This window comes from Canis lupus, chromosome 10 (assembly GCF_011100685.1).
Source record: "Canis lupus familiaris isolate Mischka breed German Shepherd chromosome 10, alternate assembly UU_Cfam_GSD_1.0, whole genome shotgun sequence".
Classification (NCBI taxonomy): Eukaryota; Metazoa; Chordata; class Mammalia; order Carnivora; family Canidae; genus Canis; species Canis lupus.
Genome location: NC_049231.1, coordinates 4,201,872 through 4,217,898, shown reverse-complemented (window position 1 = coordinate 4,217,898; position 16,027 = coordinate 4,201,872).

Genomic DNA, 16,027 nt, shown 5'->3' with positions numbered 1-16,027 from the left:
GTACAGCAGGTGCTTCATTTCCTAGATATTGGCTAGCCATTTAATCTTGCTACATTTACATTACAATTCTGATTTTATCTTTCTACATTCAACTTGTGGAGGGAGACTGCTCATATATGGGATTATATGAGAGATTATATTATTTGCAGGTTTAACATTCCTGGAGAAAAATATACTGAACATAATGAACTTTCCAAGAAAAATGTGGCTTAGTGTTACTTTTGAAATGGGAACTCATAGTAATCCTCATCAAATGCATTATAAATATAATGGTCTTTAACAGCAAAAAAACACTACTTTCACATTTTTTTCATGTCTCAGCTTCTAATTTTGAAGATCATGTTTGTACCACATGTTTATGAAATTTTATTTCTTAAATTCATCTCATGTTCTTTGTGTCAATTATTGAAAATGCAACGGTAATGATGCTTTTTTTCAAATAGCCTTTATATCTTTTCTGTTGCTTTTAATCTCTTGGTGGCTAGTAAAATATATATCAAAGCTTCTTCTGAGTTATATTTTATATAAGAATCAATATAGCTCAAAATGAAGCCATATGAGTTGAATTCAAGGCTTTAGTTGAGAAGCTTTGAAATAAAGATTTTTATTCCTAAACCTTTTTTTTCTTTATATATATATATAGAATCATATAATTTGTTCTGTGGGCCTGAATTTGCAGGAATCAAATCACTGTAAGTGTGGTGTTTCTCTATTTAAAAAAAAAAAAAAAAAAAAAAAAAAAAAAAGATTGTCAGGGGAGTAATTATTTCCAAATTTTTCTGTGGCTGAAATTGTTATTTTTTCTTAAATAGAAGGTAGAACTATCTTGTGAAATTAGTACCTGCTCTATAATCAAAAATATGAATTTATAGGACAGAACAGATGATTAATTAATTATGTTAACTAATGGAAGTTTATTAATCTTTGAACCTCAATTACTTACCTATAAAATGGCACAGTTATATCACATTGTAAAAATCAAGTGAAATGTCATTAAAAAATTCTACCATAGTGCCAGTTATGTGCCAAGGTAGGTTCTAAAATCTTTATATATGCTAATTTATGTAAATCATGTATATTTTATACTTATATAATTTTTAGGTTAGGGTCTGGAATACATAAGCAAAACCAAGTAGCTGATAGGAAAGTTTATGACATTTTGAGCCTACAAATCACATGAGAAGAAAATAATATGATCAATGCTGTTTGGAGAATGAAATACCAAACTTAATTTTTTTCAATATTACATAGATATAAACACATCGTTCTTGTTATTCATGAGTGATCCTTAGGTATGATGAAAATTGACAATTATTGATTCTTTGGAGCCTAAAAATCCCAGAGTGGCTCAGAATGCCCAAGACTAGAGAACAAAATGAACAGCTGGATGAAGCCCGCGAGTCATTTTAACACAAATTTCCTGAAAACCTCTAAAACTCACTCTGCATAGCTGTGAGGACCAGAACTGGGCTGCAAGCAAACAAAAGGCCTCAGCCTGATTAGTAGATGTGTGAATAACACCTAGAAAGAGCAAGGCTCTAGTCAGCATTCCTGAATGGGACTAGCAAAGATGTAGATTGAAATGTGAAAAGTTCAGAACTTTTCTTTGTTTTGTTTTGTTTTTTTTTTGTTTTTGTTTTTTTGTTTTTGTTTTTGTTTTTGTTTTTTTGTTTTTTTTTGAAATGGACCCAGAGAATATACATGAAACTTTTAAGATATCACACCCAATTATTTTAAAACAAGATTTAGTTATCAAAATGTCGGAATTATAAGGATTAGAAATCACCTTTCTCTCTTCTATTCCTGAGGAATTCCAAAAACATCCAAAGCGATAAGAATTGTTCTAATACCGTTTTTATACAGCCTGTACCTTATTGTTCATTATTAGGGATTTATATCTACCCTTGGCTCCTGTCTGAGAATTTCTTTGATTACTTGCTGAGGAATTATCTTCTTTAGCAATAAAAAAGGAATGATAAGAATGAGAAGTGTAACTCAAATATTTTTCTTTTTCACTAATTTAAACACTTTCAGCAACTTCTGTTGCTAAACGGCCTGAGCACCACCTAGCAGATGTTAACAAAGACGGTAAAAGTTAGAGTCATGTAAAGACAATGTTCCCGTGTGCCCAGAATCTTATTCCTGAATAAATTCTTAAAAATATATAAATTGAGGGGCAGTTCTCTCAGTCTATTTTCAAATAGAAGACAAGCATAAAATCTTGAGGACAGAGAATGAAGATCAGAGATCAATTTAATGTGCCAGAGTCCTAGAACCTGAGGAAGTTAGTGCCAGGGGAAGGGTGAGTGATTTACCCACTTGATTGTATGCACTTCAAACGCACAGTAATCTCTTTGCAAAACGTCTTATTACAGCCAACACCAAAGAGACCATGAGTTGACAGGATAAAAGCAATAATCCTAGGAAGCAATGAGAAAAAAAAATAATCTTAGGTTGAATCAGAACCGAATTGTGGTCAAGAACTTTAACTAGAGAAATGTGATACAAAGGAAAACAAACGAACAAAGCCATAGCTGTGGGTCATCTGATGCACCAAGTTTCTGCCTTTTGGTAGGAAGGTGTCAACTCTCTAAGTATCTGTAAATAAGAATGAAGCATATTGTGTAGGTGACAGAAAGTAAGAGAAAATCTGCCACAATTCCAAGGGGAGAGAACGTCCCTAAAATTGTGAGGTAGGTGAATGTTTAAGGAGTACAGAGATAGCCACCCCTGAATAAACTGGATAATTTGGGTAGACATTATTTGGTCCATACATTCTAATTTTCTTTTTAAAGATTTTATTTATTCATTCATGAGACACACACACACACACACACACACACACACAGAGGCAGAGACACAGGCAGAGGGAGAAGCAGGCTCCATGCAGGGAGCCGGACGTGGGACTCGATCCCGGGTCTCCAGGATCACACCCTGGGCCGAAGGCGACACTAAACCACTGGGCCACCAGGGCTGCCGCCATACATTCTAATTTTTTGAACCTCAATTTATTCATCTGCAGAGTAGTATAGATAGCAACATATATTCTCTTAAAATTACTGTGTGATGGGCAACTGAGATAATGCATAAGAAACAGCACCAAAAAAATAGAAGGCGGTAATTATGGATGTGGATGTATCATGTCTATGTTTTAGTGAGGATGATGCAATGTAGAGTACAATTGAGTCCCGATACAACTAAATCTGTAATAAAATATTATTCCCTAAATTTTGTTTTTAATTGACCAGGATTATAAACAAAATCTGATCATTAAATCCATACTATTTTATTGGTGTGTAAGTAAATATGTTTTTATATCTCAAATTTTTACTGAAATATGGAACTATCATCACTTTTTTTATTTTTTATTTTCTTTTTTTTTTTTAAAGTACTAAGTGGTAAAGTCAGGACTACCATTATTTAAAGACGTCACATATTAATTTCAAAAAGGAACAAATATGGATAAATGAACAACTTTGAAATAAACTGCCCATTAAATATCTAAAATCATCACATAATCAGGAATTTCACAATCCTCTTTTGTATTGAACAGTCTAGTATGTGTGAAAGAGAGACAGAGACAGGGAGAGAAAGGGGCAGAGAGACAGAAGGGAAAAGCAGGTTGGGCTTCCTTATTCAGTTGCAACGGATCTCTTTCCATCTGTCATGCCCCACATTTTTTTTTATCAGCTGAATCAATTAATTCATACAACAGAATTTATTCCCTAACTTAGTTTTATTTCTTTACACACCCTCTTGAAAGGAATACTGTTTTACATGAATAAACCCCTTTCCTGAGCAAAAACCAAAGCGTATACTTCTGTTTTTTTTGTTTTTGTTTTTGTTTTTTTTTGTTTTTTTTTGTTTTTTTTTTTTTACATTGAGAGGAAAAGCCCGTACACAGCACACTGTTATTTATTTGTGTTTGGTGTTTTGTTTGCCACAAAGCAACAATCATAAATAACAGCCAGTAGAGGACAGAGACTCAGCCTTTAATAATATTGTTTTGGGAATACATCACCTAGCATTGAAAATGTCATATAAAATTCATATCCATAGCTGTTTACAGAGGGAAAAAAAGAACAGTTGCACTTTGCAATGCTAGCACAATTCCCCAAAACATTGAGAAAGATGCCGCGTGCTCTGTCTTTTTTTCACACTTATTTTTGGTATCCGGAGCTATGTTTCAGGGTTCTATTGATTTTCATTCTGGCTGTGGTTGATTAATGTTTCAGGAAGGAGTCTGGTGCATTAGTACAGAGCTGAATAGAAATATCCGTGCATTTTCTCAAGTCAGAGTGGGGTAGGGGTTCAACAAAATGAACCCACCTACTGGTTTTATCTGGTAATGTGTTCACACAATAAAATGAATCTTTAAAATTGACAACCACATGGACTGGTTAACAGGAAGCTTAACACTCTTTTCAACACTTGCTATTGTTATTAACGACCTGTCAGCAACTTCTGGCAACCAATAATATGTTAGTGTTTGTGAGAACCTCAGTGATCTTTTTTTTTTTTTTTAAAGATTTAATCTCTAGGTTAAGTGTGTTCACCTTATAAATTTGCTTCCCAGAAGGTACATTCTTCAGTAATTGCTTTTCCTTGATAAGGATTTCTCACTCATTACAGGAAAACTGCAAATGTAATAGTTAGGGGACGATTCCATTGTAGTAACATTTTTCATCCTGACCCTATTCCCAAGGTTGAGAAATTGCTCGTCAGTTTAATGTTTTCTATTTGCTTCTTTGCCAGCTGCGTTTTTCTATTTTAATAGCTCATTTTCTACCATCCACAATTCCCTTCCTCATATCAGCTTGGCTTTTCATTCTATGACTATTACATGATGCTCACAGATTTCTCTAAACCTATTAAAATGTCCAACATATTGTCATCCAGATAAACAATCACACCTAATTGATGTGACTTGCAAATTCCCATTCATGTCTTAGAAGGAAATGCATTCTGTAGAAATCACAGATAACCATTTTGGCCCACTAGTTATTACTGGGTTCGAAATACTACATTTTACTTAAAGAAATGTTAATAATTATAGTGAATAAAAATACTTTTAATAAAAATTACTAATTCAGTTCAGACACAATCAAAGATTATCTTAATCAGAACTCTGAAAGAAATAAACACTTTATCTTTGTTCCCACATTTACTAAAAGTATACAGCTTACGGGGAACATGATTAAAATTCAACTTAAAGATGTTTTTAATACTGTCAAAGACTAATAAACTTCAGAAAGTCTAGCAGCTTTAAAATGAAAAACTGATTTGGAATGAACTCTCCATAGAATAGATATGAAATGTCCCTAGAACAAGGCCAAATGCAGGTGTTTACTATACCCTACAGTTCTGTGAAATAATGCCACATGCTAGTTTGCTTCAAATGTAAACCAAGGTTTTTGTCTTACTGAAATTACCAAAAAGCTTTCATTTCTTAATGCTGACACTCAAAACCACAAGTAAGGTAACTTCTTTATTCAACTCATGCTTATCTAGCCTTAAAACCATATTTCCTATTGAATGAGGTCCATTCACTGTCTCAGATCTCTTCTGGAGCCCTGAAGTGTTGATCTGAACTAATTTCTTTCTAGACATGTTCCAAAATTCTTCATGTGAGTATCTTTTGGCTTTACTAGAACCTCAATCATCCTTTTTTTTGGGGGGGGGGGGCATGGTTTTCTTGTGGTTTATTGTCAGCTATCTTCAAAAAGGGATATAAGAAAAAAATCTGTATGTTTTATGCATGTCTGAAACTATGTTTATTTTGACTTCACACTTTATTAAACTTTACTGGGACTAAATAAGTAACATTACTAAAAAGTCATTTAATCTAAGAGATTTGAGTGGCACTCTTCTGTTCCAGTGGTGTTTTTTCTTAGGGGTTCTGAATTTTCTGTTACTATTTTTTTGAGATAATTGTAGTTTCACATGAGGTTGTAAGAAATAATTCGGAAATACCCTTTACCTAGTTTCCATAATTGTAACATTTTGCAAAACAATGCTGTAATATCACAACCATAATATGGATATTGATATAATCCACCAGTCATATTCAGATTTCTTCTGTTTCACTCATACTCCTTGCATTAAATTCTGTACAATTTTATCACCTGTGTAGGTTCCTGCTTCCACTCCCACAGTCAAGACACTGAACAGTCCCAATGCTACAAGTATCCTTCCTGCAGTGATTCTATAACCACAACCACCTTCCTCCTACCTCGTGTTCCTCCTGGCCCCAATTTCCAGACACCGCTAATCTGTCCTCCATCTATAAAACTTTATCATTTCAAAATAGAATAGAATCATACACTATGTAATCATTTAGGATTGACTTTTTTGTTAAGCATAATTCACTGAAAATTCACCCAGCTTAGATGTATCAATAGGTTGTTCCTTTATGTTGTTGTGATTAACCATTCATTTGCCAAATAATATCGGGACTAATTCCTTTTTTAACTATTGCAAATAAAACTGCTTTTAACATTTGCATATAGATATTTTGTGTAAGCACAAGTTTTTATTTCTCTGGGATAAATGCCCCTGGATACAAGTGCTGGGTCACTTGATAGCAACGTGTTTAGTTTTTTGTTTTTTGTTTTTTGTTTTTAAGAATCTATTAAAATGAGCTCAAGATTGGTTGGTTGAGCTCACCTTACCTTACCTTGCCACCGGCAATGTAAGAACAATCCAGTATCCACATCATCATTCAGTGGTGTCATTATTTTCTTACTTTAGTTATCTCAGTAGATACACCATGTCTCATCATGGTTTTAAATTTCCATTTCCATAATAAATTTTTGAATTAGAACACTTCTTCACATGCTATTTGTTCTGTATATTGTCTTCAATGATAAGCGTGTTCATTTCTTTTATCCATCTTCATACTAGAGTTTTTATATTGAGTTTTTGGTTTTTATACATTCTAGATACTAGTGCTGTGTTGGATACATGGTTTGCAGATATTCTTCCCGAGTCTGTAGCTTTTCTTTTCATTCTCTTCCCATGGGAACTCAGAGCAATTTTTGTTTTAATTTTAATCAGCTTCAAATTTTTATTAAACTTTTTCTTTTATGAATTATCCTATTATTATAAAATCAAGAACTCTTTGCCAAGCCCAAATCACAAAGATAATTCTATTATTTTTAAGTCTCTATTTTTGTGTTTTACAATTAATTATGCATTCCATTTTGAGAAGCTTTTTTGTATAAGATATGGGGTTTAAGTCGAGGTTTATTCTTTTGTTTGAATAATATCGAGCCGGATGTCAAATTGCTCCAGGACCATTTGTTGAAAAAGCTATCTTTCCTCAATTAAATTGCCTTTCACTTTTGTTAAAAATGAACTGAGTATATTATGTGGATATAATTCTGCTCCACTGATCTATGTGACCATCCCTCTATCAATAATATACTCTTAATTATTACTGCTATATATTAAACTTTATTATTATGGCAAGTAATCCTTCCAACTTTCTTCTTCATCACAAGATGTTTGGCTATTCTGGAGCCTATGACTTTTTAATTTAAATATAAGAATGAAATCATCTGTATCCACAAAACTCTTGCTAGCATTTTGATAGGATTCACATGACACCAAAATCCTGTAAGGGAAGAATGATACCTCTTTTCTATATTTTTAAAATATTGTGTAAAATTGGTATTAATTCTTTTAAAGTTTGGTAGAATGCTCCTGTGATACCAAACTCAAATTAGAAATTCAATTTTTTTTTTTTTTTTTTTTTTTATGGGTACAGGCTACTCAGAGTTCTAATGTATCTTTCTTGAGGCTTGTGGTTTTTGAGGAACTGGTCTATTTTGGGGAGAAAGGTTTTAAATTATGAATTCAATTTAATTCATAGTTTTAGGGTAATCTATACTATCTATCAGTATTAGGAGAGTTGTGGTAGTTTGTGGGTTTTTTAAGGAATCGGTCAATTCATCTATGTTTCCAAATATATTTAAAGCTATTTTCATTATTTCCTTACCGTCCTTTTGATGATTGTGGGTTCTCTAGAGATAGCCCTTATTTCATTCCTAATATTTGTAATTTGTATCTTCCCCTATTTCTTTGTTTTGTAAGAGGTTTGCCAATTTCACTGATCTTTTCAAAGAATCTACCTTTGTTCCACTGATTTTACTATTTTAATGTTTTCATGTCATTGATTTTTGCTTCTCATTATTTGTTTCTTTCTCCTTCCAATCCCTCCCAAACTCTTCCAAACACTGGAGAGGATATTCCAAATTCATCTTACAAGGTCAGCATTATCCTGACACCAAAAAGGATACTATAAGAAAAATTACAGGCCAATATCCTTGGCAAATATGGATGCAACAATCCTCAGCGAAATAGTAGCAAACTGAATTCAACAGCACATAAAAAGGATCACACATCATGATCAAGTGGGATTTATCCCTGGGATGCAAATGTACTTCAACATACACAAATCAATAAATATGATAAACCATATATTTTTTTAAGATTTTTATTTATTTATTCATGAGAAACACAGAGAGAGAGAGCGCGTCAGAGACATAGGCAGAAGGAGAAGCAGGCTCCATGTAGGGAGCCTGACATGGGACTCAGTCCTGGTACTCCAGGATCGCACTCTGGGCCAAATGCAGGCACTCAACCGCTGAACTACCCAGGCTTCCCTGATATACCATATTAACAGAATGAGGGAAAAAGTCATAAGATCATCTCAATAGATGTGGAAACCACTTTTGACAAAATTCAACATTGTTTCATGATAAAAACTCCCAAACCTGGGAGGATTGTATCTTAACATAATAAAGATCTTATGTGACAAGTGCACAGCTATCATCATAGTCAGTGATAAAAAGCTAACAGTTTTTCCTCTAAGATCAGTAACAAGACAAAGATGTTCACTCTCACCACTTCTATTCACCATAGTATTGGAAGTCTGAGCCAGACAAATAAGGTAAGAAAAAATAATTTGATAGCATCCAGATTGGAAAGGAAGTAGCACTATCTTGAGGCTTAGTCTATTTCTGTGGGTTGTGGTTCCAATGAAAATTTGATTTTCAGTTATTTTGGGTTACTTTATTTATCTGGTGCTACTGGGGCATCCACTGGTCCTTACTGGTAATGCCTGAGAGGAAAGAACGGTTTACCCCAGACCAAGCTTCCAGATATCTCTTCAGTAGGGAGAAACATGAGATCCTCTTTCCATTCTCTCCCACAACCCCTGCCACCACCTCACATCTGTCCTGTAGTCTCTGGGCAGGAGAAGAGAATTTCTGGCCCAAGGAGACAAAGACATTCATGGTCATTGGTAGATCCACCGATGTAGAATTTCTCTCGTGTGGGCTCTGCCCACCTTCCTTGATATCTCTTAGTAGAAAAGGGCAGTCTCAAGCCTGGTAGAGGAGAGTATCTCCCTTGGTTGGTTATTTCTGCTGGAACTCTCAACTTATCCCCTTTACAGTTGGTATCAGGAGAACACTCATTCCACCAAAGGGAAGAGTGAGTCTACCTGGACGGTTTTCTATTGCTAGGTAGAGGGTAGGAAAATATCAGGTCTGGGTGGTATTCTGTTGAGTGGGAGCATGCAAGATTTCCGGCTGCTGTGCTGTCCTACCAGTTCAAAGGTCCCAAACCAGCCTTTCAGAATTCTCCATTGGTTGTCTTTTGTGCCTTTTCCAGAGATTACATAATTGTGCTTAGTGAGGAAGTTTAGGGAACAGGTCTATACCCTCTTGTCCAAGCTGAAATTCTTCAAGTTTCTTTTACTTTTTTTTTTTAAGATTTTATTTATTTACTCATTAGAGACACACACAGAGAGAGGCAGAGATACAAGCAAAGGGAGAAGAGGCTCCATGCAGGTAGCCCGATGCGGGACTCGATCCCAGGTCTCCAAGATTATGCCTTGGGCTGAAGGCAGGCGCTAAACCACTGAGCCACCCAGGGATCCCAGTTTCTTTTACTTTTGTCTTCTCTTGTTACTTTGAAATTTTACTAGGGCATATATAAGCGTCAATTTCAAAATTTCTCTTCATCTATAATGAATAGATACTCAAATTTAAGACCTATGTTTTTGTCTCTTGTTTTGTTTTGTTTTTCAGCAGTGGAAATTTTCCTTCCATCACTTGTTAACTTTGTCCCATACATTTTACCTATTCTTTCAGTCTGGAATTCTTATTATTTGAATATAGGCCCATCTGCATTAATTATTTGTAGCATTTTAATTTTTTTTTCCTGAGGCTTACTATATCTTTATCACTTTATTGTATGTTCTAGGAATGTTACCATTCTATTCATAAAATACTCGTATACATTTTTTTCAATTCATAACCAAATTTTTTTATCTCTAAGAATACTTTCCCTCATTTTTTGTAACATCATTATATTGTTTCTATAAATCATTGGCTTTGAAAAGCTCTGTAAACCAATTATAGGTTTTGTTTTTAAGTTCTTTTCTGTTCCCTGAATTATCTCTTATTCCTCCATGATTTAATTTTTTGTTCATTTTCCTTTGTATTTTATTTTTATTGCTGTTTTGAGTCTCTTCTGCTAAATGGATAATACATGACTATTTGCCATGAAGCTTGCTGATTGTTAACTTGATATATGAGAGGAGCATTTTCTTCCATTTACAGTGAGTTAGGTTTGCTGTCTATTGCTGTGGTTTCTCAAATGCTGCAATGATGAGAACGATAGCAACTCCTCACAGGTTTACCCAATTCTTCAGAGACTACATCTACCATTTTAAATCCTGGGGCTGAATGCTGGGCTGAATGATATATTTCACTTATATAGTGTCCGAAAAGATACACTTGTTTTCTTTATTAAACTTCAATCGATTCCCCTGTTTTCAGCACTCCTTCACACTGTGGCACTACAACAAACTGCCAAAGAGAAGCCCAGAGCCTTTTCTGGATTTGGCCAGGAAATCTGCATTCATGACATACCAACATCTTCTCTTTGCTTCATCCATTAACATTCTCCAGAGTTCAGCTTCAGAAAAATTTAAAAACTTGCATATACTTATGAAGATGAGATGTTTCTCTTTGCTGTTGTTGCTCTGTTCTTTTTCTATTATTTCTATGGAGCACTGGGGGTGCAGTTGAGGGATAACGGGATGTAAATGCTTGGGCTAAGTTCTCCATCTTAAATTGCAAGCTTATATATAACGTTTAAGTGCTAAATTACATTTATTATAAAGACACATTTGCCAGCAGAGAAAAATCTCTTGAGTATGATATTTACCAATAATTTCTAGAAAAGAGAACAAAAAGGCTGTCATATTATTCTTTCCATGACAACTGAATTACAGCAACAATTTCCCCAAAGGGTTAAAAGGGAAAGTACATAGTGGATTATCCTAAGGTTCTACCAGATATTATATCTTTAAAAATCTTTTTTTTAAATCTATTTTTGAAAAAAAATAAAAAAGAATCTACTTTTGCTCTACCTTGCATCCATACAGAATAAAATATTCTTTAACTTATAAATATTGCTCTTTTTCCGACTTTATTAGGCTACTTACATATTTGTTATTTAAAAAACATGTAAAAGAGTGCTACATTAAATAATTTAAATAATATTTGTTTGAAAACCATGGCAATCCATATGTGCAACATTATGCATAAGAAAATTATATCATCTTCTATATTTACATACACACATGTATGTATATATAATGTATGTGTGTATATATATATGTGTGTGTGTGTTTGTGTATAATTTTTTAAATTTGACTCAGAATGTTTCTACTATTTGATTTGTCATTACTTAGAAGTGTGACTACAGGAAGTCATTTTATCTTCCTGGGTTCAATTTTCTACCCGAGAAAAGAATGGACTATTCTAGGTAAGTATGCATTTTCTTAGGATTTTACATTTCATAAAGTTTTAGTTTTGGTCTGTATGTGCAATCTACATTCAGAACATAAGCAGTTAAAGTGAGGAATTTTTAGTTTCAGTGTTCTACTTCATTTGCTAACAATTACAGAAAGAAAATATTTTGGACATTCTGGAATTTTTTTTTAAATGTTACTCAAATATTTAATTAACTTCAATAAATGTTATTGAATCTTTATATTTACCAAGCCACTGAACTTATTTTACCAACAATGCCAAAGGCAGATTAGAGTTCAACACAATACATAGATCAAATATACACTGGGAAATTCATATATTGAGAAAGTACATGAATGTGCTGAAATCATTTTGAAATTTATACACAAAGAAATATTAAAATCAGTGTATTTATTTTATAAGACAATGTGTGATAGGTACTTCAAGGCACCTATTACATACCCATTCTCATTTTTTCCCCAATTGAACTCCAATATTTTTCAGGATGATAATCCAACAAGAAAAAATTATTCAAACTTCTAGATTCCCATGCTGTTAAATTCATATAAATGACCCATACCTGACCAAATAGATGTAAACTCAGTCTACTGGGTAGCACTTCCAAAAAGCTGTTTATATCTACAAAAAGTATCCAACTTGGTACTTTTTTTTTTTTTTTTTTTGCCTTTTACGTCCTCCCTCTTTCCTTCCTTCTTAAAAATAGATACAGCAATTATCTTCCAAGCATAAGGCAACAAGCAACAGAGTACGGATACTGGAAAACAAAGACAAGACCACCATTGGAAACTGACTATATCATATCGGCTTTGTTCTCCTTTTTGTCTGAGGCTTCCTGATACATGAGAAAAATAGATCTCCATTTAGTTACATCTTAGCTGTATCTCTGTCATGTGAAGCTGAGCACTTTAATTATGCAGTTTTTTCATTTTCCAATTAAACACATGCTGATTAAATGACATATAAGTATTATAATATTAAAGTGATCTGTTTCTATTATGAATAAGGACAGTCAGATGACTGTCCACATATGGTACGCAAATTCAAGTAACACCGTATTTTAAAGCTCTCAGAGAAGTGGCATATGCTTGCTAGGAGGTGTCGTTTCTAAATATAGGTAGCAGTATTACCAAATCAGTGTAAATCACAGCTTTAGAGAAAAATAGAACTAGATATCTAATCACTATACAACTTGACCCTACAGATAAAGAGCAGTTCTTAGATCATCCAAATGTGGAAGGGCACTTACAGTAGGAGGAACAACATGTTCAAATATACAGACATAGAATTGTACCAATATGTTTAAAGAATGACAAATCATTTCATAATTGTCCTTACTAGTAATATATAAACTCTGAGCACAGTGGATATCTACTAAATTGAGTACTCTTAGCACCTAGTACTGTGCCTGGTATATAGTAAGTGACCAAAATATTGGTCACTTACTCAATATGAAGAGAGTGGATAAATGCATTTATGAAAAATTGCATACAGTTTGGAGGTGGTAGGGGAAAGACAGGGAAAATATTAATTCTTGTTTAATTATTACTTTTTTTCTTGATTGTGTCTCTCACAACCAGGTTCTTATTCAACATGATGAGAATAATCATCTTAGGAAGGCTCTCTTTCTGTGAAAGATAAAGCTATATGCATAAATGCATCCAACATTAATGAATAAATGTAAATCGTAGGGGTTTACTAAACATAGTATCAACCACATTAGACATCATAGAATTAAAATAACAAATGCCAGGTAATAGCTACTTAATTCACTGAATTACATCACTAAGATTATAGTGTTTCATGCAATTTTTTTAATAGTTTGATAATAGAAATAAGAGATATAAATTCAAAATGTTTCAAAAAGAGGTTGCTTCATAAAGTCATATTTAAGAAATATATGTGAATAGCACTAGGTCAGATAAATTATTTAAACTAAATAACTTAGAGATTTGACTTTCTTAATTTATATAAATATTTCTTGCAAGATAACATATATTTTAAAAAATTAAATCTGTCTGTCTAGCCAATCTCCATTTCATCCTGAATTATAGCTTACTTTTACATAAAGTCATAAAAATTGTGTTCTTCCAATTTCTATTGGTAATCAACTGTGACATTAAATGGCATAAATCTTTGTTCAATTCATTTCCTGCTTCTTCAAAGAAATGAAAATAAAATACATCTAAAAATGGTGATTATAGCAAGCACAAGAGATTCTAACTTTTTTGCTAAGTTCTTAGAAGTTTTGATTTAAATTTAAACCTTCCCTGCCATTCATCTGTAGCAATAAAAGAAAAATTGCTTCATTCTTGAACTAAAAATGACAGTTTAAGACTTAAACTTTTTTATTATTTCAGATTAGTTTGAAAAGCATCATTCATAGTCCCATATTTTCTAGTTCAAAGCTTACACAATACAACTGAATACAGTAACCTAATCTAAGGGTACTGGGCAGCCAGAGAAAATGAGTCCAGACCAGTAACTCTCTTGAGACTAATTCATTCTTTGCATTGAGTGCATTTCTAGCACGATCATACCTAAAGTTTTTCTTACTTATAAAAGTTAAATTATGCATAATATCTATAATAGGGGAGATGATTTGTAGATTTGTGACTTACTGTGTAGAGTACTCTAGAATCTGAAAGATGTTTATGAGAAATTTTGGAGTATTTTTTAAAGCAAAATTTCAAAACATTAAAATTCTTAAAGTAGTATAATTAAATCTTCAACACATCAAATGTCCAAAATTATTAAAATTTCTTTTTTACACTGTTATTAAAATGTATTAACTACAGTTTTAAGGGGAATCTCAGAACTTATGTACCTTCCCTCTTACATGTTTCAATTAGTATTTTTTTAAAGGCAATTTGTTACAAAACCACTCTGCTCATATGACATACAGCCAACAAAAAAATATTTGGAATCATTAAATATTCAGTCCTCTAAGACAGTCACTAAAAAAATTTTAAAAAATAACAGATGTGTTAATGAAATTATTATTCTAAAAATGGAATAATAAAAAATGCTCAAATAAAACCAAACAGTCACAAGAATGGAAGACAAAATAGGAACCAATAAAAAAGATAACAAATAGAAAAGAGCAACACGTATTTCAGATATTAACCCAATTGTGTCAAAACACTTTGAATATGAAAAATCTAAATGCACCAATTGAAGGGGAGATTGTGAGTGGACCAAAACAAAAACAAAACAAAACACAACTATATGTGGTCTATAAGTGTCTCAATTTAAATCAAGACACATATAGATTCAAAGTGAAATAGCTGGAGAAAAAATATACTATACTGACACTAACCAAAAGAAAGCAGGAGTAGCTATATTAATTTCAGACAAAACAAACTTCAAGCCATGGAAAGTGATCAAGGAAGATGAAAGGCATTACACAATGGTAAAGTCAATTCGCTAAGACTTATAAATCTGAACATGGATGAGCCTAATACTGGAGCATCAAAATATGTGAGGCAAAAACCGACAGAATTCCAAGGAGAAAGAAATAAGTCCACTAACATATCCAAAACTTCAACACCTTTTCTCAGAAATGAACAAGTCCACCGTCAATCAACTGGATATATTTGACATCTAAGGACTATTTTATCCAACAATAGCAGAGTTCACATTCTTCTCAAGCTCACATGGAACATTCACCAAGACAGACCACATTCTGGGCCATAAAAGTATTGTGACAAATCTAAAGGAATAGAAGTCATACAATGTGTTCTCTCCATGTATTTTTGTATTTCCCAAAATACATGGAGATTAAACAACACACTTCTAAATAACATATGATTCAAAGAAGAAATTTCAATAGACATTTTTAAATATTTTGAACTAGATATAAATGAAAACAAAAATTATCAAAATTTGTGAGGTGCATGGAAACAGTGCTTAGAGAGAAGTTTATAGCACTGAATACACATATTAGGAAAGAAAAAAAAAACCTAAAATCAATAATGAATGCTTCTATCTTGAGAAACTGTTAAGAGCAAATTAAATCCAAAGTAAGAAGAAGAAAATAAATAAGAATCAGAGTAGAAATCAATGGAATTGAAATAAGTCAATAAGGAAAATCAACAAAGCCAAAAGGCAATTCTTTGAAAAGAACAATAAAGTCAGTAAGTTTTAGGGTATCTGGCTTACTCAGTTGGTTAAGCCTC